The sequence below is a fragment of the Carassius auratus genome, chromosome 32 (genome assembly GCF_003368295.1).
Source record: "Carassius auratus strain Wakin chromosome 32, ASM336829v1, whole genome shotgun sequence".
NCBI lineage: Eukaryota > Metazoa > Chordata > Actinopteri > Cypriniformes > Cyprinidae > Carassius > Carassius auratus.
This window is the reverse complement of record NC_039274.1, coordinates 24725827-24736066: the sequence shown is the minus strand read 5'-3', so window position 1 is coordinate 24736066 and position 10240 is coordinate 24725827. Positions and strand designations below refer to the sequence as shown.

At 33.8% G+C, this 10240-nt stretch overlaps 1 long non-coding RNA gene across 5 annotated transcripts; it reads left to right on the top strand.

Annotated features, from left to right (window-relative positions):
* The first annotated feature begins 2437 nt into the window (after positions 1 to 2437).
* LOC113051907 (uncharacterized) lies at positions 2438 to 9577 on the top strand. Of its 5 annotated transcripts, XR_003276959.1 has the most exons (9): positions 2438 to 2619; positions 2748 to 2883; positions 3293 to 3385; positions 3545 to 3675; positions 3785 to 4360; positions 4690 to 4970; positions 6111 to 6284; positions 7572 to 7724; positions 9426 to 9577. It is a non-coding gene; the product is annotated as an uncharacterized LOC113051907 (long non-coding RNA). The 5 variants fall into 5 exon arrangements; XR_003276962.1 differs by lacking the exons at positions 7572 to 7724; positions 9426 to 9577 and having other exon boundaries at positions 3785 to 4202; positions 4305 to 4360; positions 6111 to 6400; XR_003276958.1 differs by lacking the exons at positions 7572 to 7724; positions 9426 to 9577 and having other exon boundaries at positions 6111 to 6400.
* The last annotated feature ends 663 nt before the right edge of the window (positions 9578 to 10240 follow it).

Genomic DNA, 10240 nt, shown 5'->3' with positions numbered 1-10240 from the left:
AGTTTCTTTTATGTGTCTTTAAGGAAATATTGCAAAATGAAGTAATGTTGCCAACTATGTTACAGGGATTGATTACACTGATTCCTAAGCCAGGTAAAGACCTATTAAATATAGAAAATTGGAGACCTATAACTCTTATCAATAATGATAGTAAATTACTTTCACACATATTTGCTAGTCGTCTAAAGTTAGTTTTAAATGAAATTATAGACGATTGTCAGTCTGGCTTCTTAAGTGGTAGATATATTGGTAATAACATTAGATTAATATTAGATTTAATTGACTATAATTTTCTTTTAAATGATGATAGTTATATTTTCTTTATAGATTATTATAAAGCATTTGATACTGTAAACCACAATTTTTTATTTAAAGTTCTTGATTTCTATAATTTTGGCAAAAACTTTATCCGTGCAATTCAAACATTATATAATAATTGCAATAGTTCTGTTAAACTGCCCTTCGGAACCACTCCTAGATTTAATATAGCTAGAGGTGTTAAACAAGGAGATCCATTATCTCCTCTGTTATTTTTATTGATAATGCAAGTATTGTATCTTCATATTAAAATCAATCCATTTCAAGGTATCCAGTTGGACAGTAATGTGATTAAATGTTCCCAGTTAGCAGATGATACAGCAATTTTTCTAAAAGACATAAAAGAATTAAAAATAGCTCTTGGGTGTCTTAATGAATTCTATTTAGTATCAGGGTTAGCTATAAATCTTAAAAAGTGTGAATTATTTGCTTTAAAAGAAAGACCCAGTAACTTAACTGAATGTTGTGGGATTCCAATAAAAGACCATATTACTTATTTAGGAATTAAGATATGCAAAGACCAAAAAGAAAGAATAAATCTTAATTACATTCCATTAATTAATAAAGTTCAAAAGAAATTCAACATTTGGCTAATGAGAGACCTATCTCTAAATGGAAGAGTTTTATTATCCAAATCTGAAGGTTTATCTAGACTAGTATACATTGCAATGGCTATAGACATTCCAAAACGTATTATTAATGCAATAAATAAATCTATATATAATTTTATTTGGAAAAATAAACTTCATTATTTGAATAAAAAAACACTTTGTAATCCAATTAACCAAGGTGGGCTAAATGTACTTGATTTTGAATTGTCTAACACTATTTTTAAAATCAAGTGGATACAAAATTATATTCGTTCAAAAAATAAACTATGGTATTACATCCCTAATATTATTTTTAAAAATGTAGGTGGCATTGAATTTCTTCTTAATTGTAATTTTAATATTAGTAAGCTCCCCATAAAACTTTCCAATTTTCACAAGCAGGCATTGTTGTCATGGATGATTATATACAAACACAATTTTTCCCCTCACAAATGCTTAATTTGGAACAATAAATATATTACACACCAAAATAAATCTCTCTTTTTAGTTAATTGGTTTAGAAACGATATTTTGTTGGTTTCACAACTTTTAAATAGTAATGGTCAGGTTCTTACCTATTTAGAATTTCTAGAAAAATTTTGCTTCTATATACCTATCAAAGAGTACAAGATGGTAATAAATTCTATTTCCTCAGAGCTTAGGAAATTATTAGAAAATGATGTAGATCACAAACCAAATTTAGATTTTAGTCTTAAATTGGAAGGTATAAATATAAAAGAAAAAAAATGTAATAATAATTTTCTTAGAATGATCTGTCGAATTTCCTGTGTCCCTTTAGCCATTGGTTTTTGGAGATCACAATTTCAAGATATTAATTGGAACGAGACTTTTAAGATCTCAAGACGGTTTTGTATAACAAATAAAGTTAGAGAGGTATCATTTAAAATTGTTCATCGTATTTATCCTGTAAAAGAGGTAATTGCAAAATTTTGTAAATACATTGACTTGAAATATGCTTTCTGTGATGAGAAAAATGAGAGTATTGAACATTTATTTTATGATTGTATCTATACAAAATTATTTTGGTGTGATCTGGTTTTTTTTGTTAAGCAAAGCACGAACATAGAATTAGAACTCAAACAAAAGGATGTTTTATTTTTTTATGAGTATGCTGTTGATTTCAAAATTTGGTATATTGTAAATTTGCTCATTATATATGGAAAATTCTTTATTCACAAATGTAAATGGGCGGGGAAAAAACCTAATTTTACTCACTTTAAAATAGAAATAGGTCACTATCTGTATACATTAAAAGAAACAAGAAATAACAAAGCAAAAATAACTGTAAATTATTTTAAAGCCCTAAATCTTGTTTTTGAATAATTTGTATTTATTTATGTATTTTATTGTTTCATTTATTATTGTTTATATTTTGATGTAATTGATACGTTATTGCCCTTGTATGTTCTTGTTCTAAAACTGCAATAAAAAAAAAATAAAAAAAAAGATCAATGCACACTCTAAGTGCTAATATTGCCCACAACCCATTGCGTACGGGAGGGAGGAGCTTTGCGATGGCTTGACATACAGGCGTGCGTACATCTCGTAAGGAGTTATAACGTGAAATAATGACACAGACTGGATACACCATCTCATCTGCAGTAGAGACTGTTGTATCAGAAGGACAGCGCGTTTATTTGAGGCACTTTTCACTTCAACTGTGCCTGACAGGGGAATTGGCTTTTCTGAGGTGAGTCTTACAATTTATAATAAATAAGTATGTTGGTAAAATGTATAAAACAAAGTAAAACCAAAAGTCTAACGTCGCCAAAACCTTTTTTTTTTTTTTTTTTTTTTTTTTTTTATTGTTTTTATTAGCCTTCTAACCGTTGAGTTACCATGGCAACCGCGTAACTGTTACACATCAGCTGCTGGAGAGGAGAGGACTCGTCTGACATTTTCTCTGTTTCTCGTCAGTTATACCAAAGAAAAGGCCAACAATTGCGAAAGATTGGTTAAGTAACACGTTAATATTATCCACATTCTACTTTAAGTACTTTTTGTTAATATTTATACCTCTGTGATTATGGTATTTTTCCTGAAATGTCTGCTATCAAGTATTACGCTAGCATAGAAACATAATTAACGTCATAGCATATTCGATTTGAGCTCTTATTAATGAAAGTTTGGGCTTTTAATTACATCTTATGCGTAAATGATCGGTTTTGATTGCTTTGTAAATGTTTTTGATGGTAATTTGTCAATAGATAAATGAAGTAAAGTTAAGCTAATTAATTTAGACTATAAAGTCCATCAGTGACGTCACTTGCGGTCTAAAATGGGCTGAAACTATTTCAAACCACTGTTTCAAGCTTGTTCTGATTTTTCATTGTAAACAAATATTGATAAAAAAAATTGTACAGTGATTTCAGGAGTGTCTTAAAAACCCTCTAAAACAGAGGAGAAGTTCCAAGAAAATGTCTAATGGGAGCTGCTGACAGAGATAGAAAGCACAGGTGATCCGAGAAAGCTTATTAAATAACTTCATATTTATTTTTTACAATATATCATCATGCATCTGTAAAATCGAAACATGTGAATTCTGGTATCTTACAATAGTTTTGTATGTTTTCCATATTACTATTTTTCTTTTCTGCATTTCCCCTATTCTTTAGTTTGTTTATATCTAATAAGGAGCTGGAGGCAGTGAAGAAACAGATCCATGATATTGTGGAGAATCAGGTCCAGCTGAGCGAGTGGAGAGCTATGCTGGAAATATTCAGGGGTTGATGCTCATAAGTCCAGGGTAAGTATACCGCTAACCCTCCTACCACCTCTACTCTGTGTGGTTCTCAGCAAAGGCCCGGTGTATCCAGGACACGATCTTCCCAGATGTCTTTCACCCTATTTCACAGTGTAAGACATGAACCAGGCCCTGGGCGATGACCTCTCTACATCCCCCGCCTCCGGTCCTCAGGATCTCCGCCAGAACCCGATCCGCTCCACTTCGTGAGACAGAACACGACGCTGTGATCATCGGAGACTCCATCGTCCGGCCCGTTCATGCTATATTAGCTGAAGGTAAAGTCCACACTCACTGTTTCCCTGGTGCTCATGTTCTTGATATTTCTGCATAGATTCCCGTGATCCTGAAGGGTGAGGGGAGCATCGGAGTGGACATGCTTCACGCCGGGGTTAACGACACCACGCTGCGGCAGACGGAGACACTGAAGAGGGACTTCAGGAGCCTGATCAAGACGGTGCACAGCATATCGCCTGCATGATGATCATCGTGTCAGGACCACTTCCCACGTACAGACGAGGACATGAAAGGTTCAGCAGATTTTTTGCTTTAAACGAATGGTTATAGTCATGGTGTAAAGAACAGAAACTGCTTTTTGTTAATAATTGGAATCTTTTCTGGGAGCGTCCTAGGCTTTTTAGATCTCCTGTTGGACAACATCTCCAGGACACTTCGCTCCATATGACTAGTAAGCCAATTCTCAAATAACTGTTATGATGACTTTTGTTCTACACGCTCAAATAGAAGTACTTGTGCTGTCCAATCAATAAAGATTGTGTTTGTTCCAGTGTTAATTTTAACAGGCATTTTTGATTTAGCATTAGTCTAAACTCCACCAAACTACTGTTATAAGCATGAGCCCCCTCAGACTGGAGGTGTTGCAACAATATATAGTGATATTCTCAATGTTACCCGGAAAACAGGATACAGGTTTAACTCATTCAAAATACTTCAGCTTAATGTTAGACTGTCAGACATGCAAAATAAATCTAATGTATCTCTTGCTCTGGCTACTAGGGGTGTGACGAGACACTTATCCCACAAGACGAGACGAGACACGAGGCAGGTGTAAAAAAGGCCACACGCAGGTTATATTCATTTGGCTAAGCTTCCCCTGCAATACACCACACTCAACGCACACGCAGCATCTATCCTGTGAGCCAATCAGGACTACATGCAGGATGCGAAAGGTCAGCGGTCCCGCCCACAGAACGGAGTTAGAGCGATCGGGAAAGCGGACAGATGCGAGCTGCACTGTAGCGATTTATATTTGCCAAAGTTGTGTGCGTGCCTAAAAAGTGAGTAACAGTCTGCTCATCCATTGCTTTCTATATTGCTTGTGAACATTGAACTGCTTTGAGTGTTTATAAATTAATGCATGCGATTGACAAAGACGAACTCGCTGGTAAAGATGTTCGTGTGTATTTACATACTAGTTATCTCACATATACTACCGCTATGTTTTAAGGACATAATCTGTGTGCTATTTAATCATTATATGGTTTATTTAATATATATCTAATATGTATCGCTCATTTCTAAGAGTTAAAGCACTCTTTTGGCGCATGCGCATTAATGTTCTAGACAGAGCGGCTCCATCTCTGTCCTCAGCGCTGAGAGGTGTCGGATTTCAACTGTGCATTATTAGTCATTTCTAACAGCGCATTTTCCCATATAATTGCACATGTTTCTTATTTGATTGTTAAATCACTGTATTTAATATATTCTCTGTGTAGATACTGTGTTGTTGTTATACTCATTGTGACCACTGTTGTTATTTGTATTTATATATATATTTTCTTTTTATCTTTATTTGTAGAAAACCACACACACTCATGCAAATTCTGTGGTGACAATAAATGGGTTAATCCCGTACAAGTCTTTTACTGGACGCCCCGTTGTGGATCTGTTGCCAACCAGCAAATACATTTAAAAGAGAAGAGCTACCTGTAGCCACTCAATTTTACAGCAGGGTTCATGAGAGCGAGACGAGATTATTATTATTTTTTTTTTAAGAAATCCTCAATGATAAAATAAATATTTCATTTTTCTCTACTCCTTTTTCGTAGTACATACATTTTCACATCAATTTATTAAAAGTAATAATAAAAAAAACATGTTTATGGCCCTATGAAATGTTTAATTTTTTCCCCAGCATATTATTTTTTATTATTATTGTTAACAAATTCTGTATTTTAGCATGTCTAACTATTTGAAATCATAACACAACTTAATTTATTCATTTTGTTTTTTCTTAAATGTAGCCTTACTGATATACGTAGATATCATACCTCAAAGTGTTGTTACTGACCACTTCCTTGTATCATGCATGCTGCATATTACTGATATTAACTATATTTCCAAAATGAGCATTATGAATGTAAGAGCCTTACGTTACATTTATAACAATCATTGTTAATGTTTGAATTGTATTTCAGGGCAGTTTGTGAAGACAGATAATCAAGAGAAGTCAGTTCCAGATCCACCCTCCACACCAGACCTCTCTCTCACGAGGATTGCTGTCTACTAGCATATTGTGTTCTCTTCAGACTTTGGCGGATGCAGATATTACTCAGGGACATGAACACATGAATATTGCAAGAATAGAGAAAGTAAGAATTACTTAAGATTTTAGAATTTAATGTTAATTGCTTAAACACACACACACACATATATATATATATAGAGAGAGAGAGAGAGAGAGATATATTTTTATATATATATATATATATATATATATATATATATATATGTTTTTTGTGGCAGTGTGAACTGGACATAATGCTGTATGATAGGTGTGAGATTCATTAAACTTGATTTGCTTTAATATAGACATGCACGATATTGGATTTTGGCCGATATTCGATATGCCGATATTTTCAAAATAATTTTGGCCGATGCCGATACCGATATCGATATATATACAAATATATACTGATATATTTAAACTTTAATTTTACTGAAGAGAAATCCATGTATCTCTTCTGTACTGATTCTACCATAAATTTATTATTTTACAAATGTAGACAGACATTCACATCTGAAAAACAGGTCAATTATTTCACTTGGAGAATATCATTTGGCACATCGGCAGAAATATTCATATCGGCCGATACCGATAATGGTCATTTTAAGCTTTTATCGGCCGATACCGATATTGTGCCGATATTATCGTGCATCCCTACTTTAATACATCTGTTCATAAGCTATTGCATATTATTTTCAATGAATTATTTGTAGTGGTTTGGTTAAGGGTGGGATTAGCTGAGGTATTATTGTGGGAGCTTGTGATTAGTTGATGAATGTGTGCATTGTTAATGATAATATTTAAATGCAATGTGCTGAGTGCTTAATAAGACTTGCATGTTTGTGCATAATGTTTTGACACTGGATGCTTACAGAAGGGTATAGATATTTAAATATATGGAAATGTTTATTATTAATATATCTCAATCTATGTGCTTTTGTATGGGCTGAATGCTTTCATTCATATTTCGCTGTATATCCTGTTTTTATTAATAATCTGGGTGTATTACTGTTCATATTTGCTTGTTAATAAATTAACTGAACTCATTTCCAGTATGTATTCATCATTCACAGCTGCTGAATCAGCCTTTAAATTAGTTTGGGCATATGAGGACATAAATTAGGTTCTAGTACTACATGTCCGCCCATAGAATTATTCTAAAAAAAAATGACCAACTGATTACCAGCACACGACCACCGATCCACGGCGTTGCCACGACGTCGCAGTTACTTACTGCCAACGTCACAAAGTTACGTTGTGGCGACGTATACGCACCTTTCACTTTTCCGGTTGCCACGAGAAACTTTGGTCACCAGATTACGTTGCAGTTACGTAATAACTTACCAATGGTTTTAATAATGTTTACTTACAGTGCAATTTATTCTGCTCACCTGACCTGGCAGACTTCTGTCCTGATGTTTGTCCCTCCATCATCCATTCTTTGGCAACCAGTCTTTGTATGAGACCACCATGATCTAATCTATACAGATCTAGTTTTCACTTCTCCCACAAACCCCACTTTCAGGTATGTTTTCTTTCTTTCTTTTTCTTTTTTGTTTTTGTCTATTTTCTTCAACAATGTGGACTGTAGTTTTTGAATGCCAGTAACTTGGGCTGCATAATACTGAAAAATGAGGAAAAATGCGTATCTACTGTAGTTGCTATAACTCATTAAATATTGTGACTCATTAAATATTTGAAATGCAATACAATAATGTTTAAAGTGTGTAAAAATAAACTCAGCTTTGGCCAACATCCACACAAAGCCAAAGCTTTCTTTCCCTGTTCCTGTAATCTATTAACTGTGTAACCGTATACTTCTGTGGTCTGCATTGTGTTGAAAATACTGAAGAATGACAGGAGAGCACCAGATTAGGTCTGCATAGAGAATGTATTTTTATATAGACAGGTCGTCACAACAGCTTCAGCTTCGCATCAGTAACACTGTCAACAAAAATAACATCCCAAAGTGCACCAATTTACATCAATAAAACACGTTAAGTATATATGATCTTACATCTGTAACCAACAACAAAAAATAAAGAAAAACAAACAACTTAAACCGTGTACTTCCCTGTGTGAATTATTTTCAACCAATGCTAGCCCTTAATCTGTAGCATGGAACACAGCATACCCCTTCCATTCAGGAGAGAGCAGGAAAAGTCGCTAAACAAACAATCAGCAGGTATGGCTGTCTGGACTGAACCATTTCGTTGACAAAGGAGGGGGGGGGGGGTCAACCCATTACCTCCTTACAGACCCTTTTATTAAATTTAGTTTGACAAGCGCTGGTTTCAACAATTATAGAATCACACTGAATGCATAACAAGGAAATGTAGTGAAATAAACCTATTTTAACCTTGTTACATATGCACATCATAACGTTTAAGACAGGTAAGCTACTATTGTTGACAAAATATTTTAATGAGACTGAATTTGTATTTAACCTGATCATCACGTTCAATAAAAAGGCATTTTAAATTTAATTATAACACCACATGTCCACAATTATTCAAACAGTTTCTGATAATTTTTTTTTGCATATCAATATGTAGTAAAATCCCCTTAAATAATAGAAATATTAAAGAAAACATTACTAAACTAAAATCACAAAAGCACAAATATATTTCGGTTCGCATATAGTGTATTGTATGTTAATCTATAAAATTATATTATGTCAAAAATCCCACCATGGCCCTGCCCTGCAACATCAAGCCAACCCCCACCCCCCCCCCCCCACCCCCAAGAAAAAATATGTTCCCATGGCTATGAAACATTATCCTATAGTAAACTGTGGAGGACAATATAAACATTTAATCTCCTAAATTTGAGAAGTTTGTTGTAACTTAAACATTGTCCAATACAAGTCTGAGCAGGACAAAATTTATAATAATAATAATAATGTAATACAAAAATTTAAACTCCTAAAATAACTAATTGGGGTAGTTTGATGCAACTCATTAGGTTTAATTTAACATTGTCCAATGTTAGAGAGAGGGCAAAATAAATAGAAATATTTAAAATAACAACATGGAGAAGTCTGATGTAACTAATAAGGTTTAAGGGGATAAACTGTGATAATGTGAGAAATGTTGAAGGTGTCTGAATAAATTTTGGTTTGATTGTGTATTTTATATAAAATTTTTACAGTGAAGACTATGCAGTGCTTCTTTACATTTGATTATTTCAGTTTCTGACCTCCTTTTTCTTTTCTGTTTCTAAACAGGGAATTCTATCAAGGATACTAGAGGTTACAGTTTGGATCCAGCTTCACTTGTGAAGACTTTAGATGGCAACAATATTCATGAAGAGTTCAGATGATGGACAGACTGAACTGCCAAATGTTATATTGTAATTATTGAGTATGTTTACATGAGCCCTCATATTGCTATTTAATTTATTTTGGTAATTTTGAATAATTTTGAATAACCTTCTGCCTATAGTGTGTACATGCTGTACTGTAGGCATTTAATGTAAGTGGACAGTAGTAACATGCCTAATGATTGTGGGTTCAGTAATTGCCAACAACACTTCTTGTTGAGGAATCAAAATAAATAAAATTGCATGGTCTCTGGAGTGAAGAGGATTGCTCATGTCATATAAACATCTCACTGTTATTAAGTCCTTACTTGGATTATCAGAAATAACTGCATTATTGGTGCAAGTCAGTCCTAGAGAGCCACAGTCCTGCAGAGTTTAACTCAAGACTCTAATCAAACACACCTGAACAAGCTAATCAAGGGTTAATAGAAGGCTTCAGTCTTTTTATCAGGGTTGGAGCAAAACTCTGTAGGTCTCTGGCTCTCCAGAAACACCAAGACATCCCTGAGGGTAAGTTCACTGATTTTCAACCTGCTTCTTGTTACAATGTTGGTAATATATATGAAATCAACAGTGTTAACTCATTCGGAGTTGTACATGTACTGAGATATCACAAAACTCTGAATGATGCAGTGTGCATAATTTTGTCATTTTGCATCATCTGACAATTTACTTTCAAACAAACAAGGATATCTCCGTGTATTTTCTAAAAAGATTTTG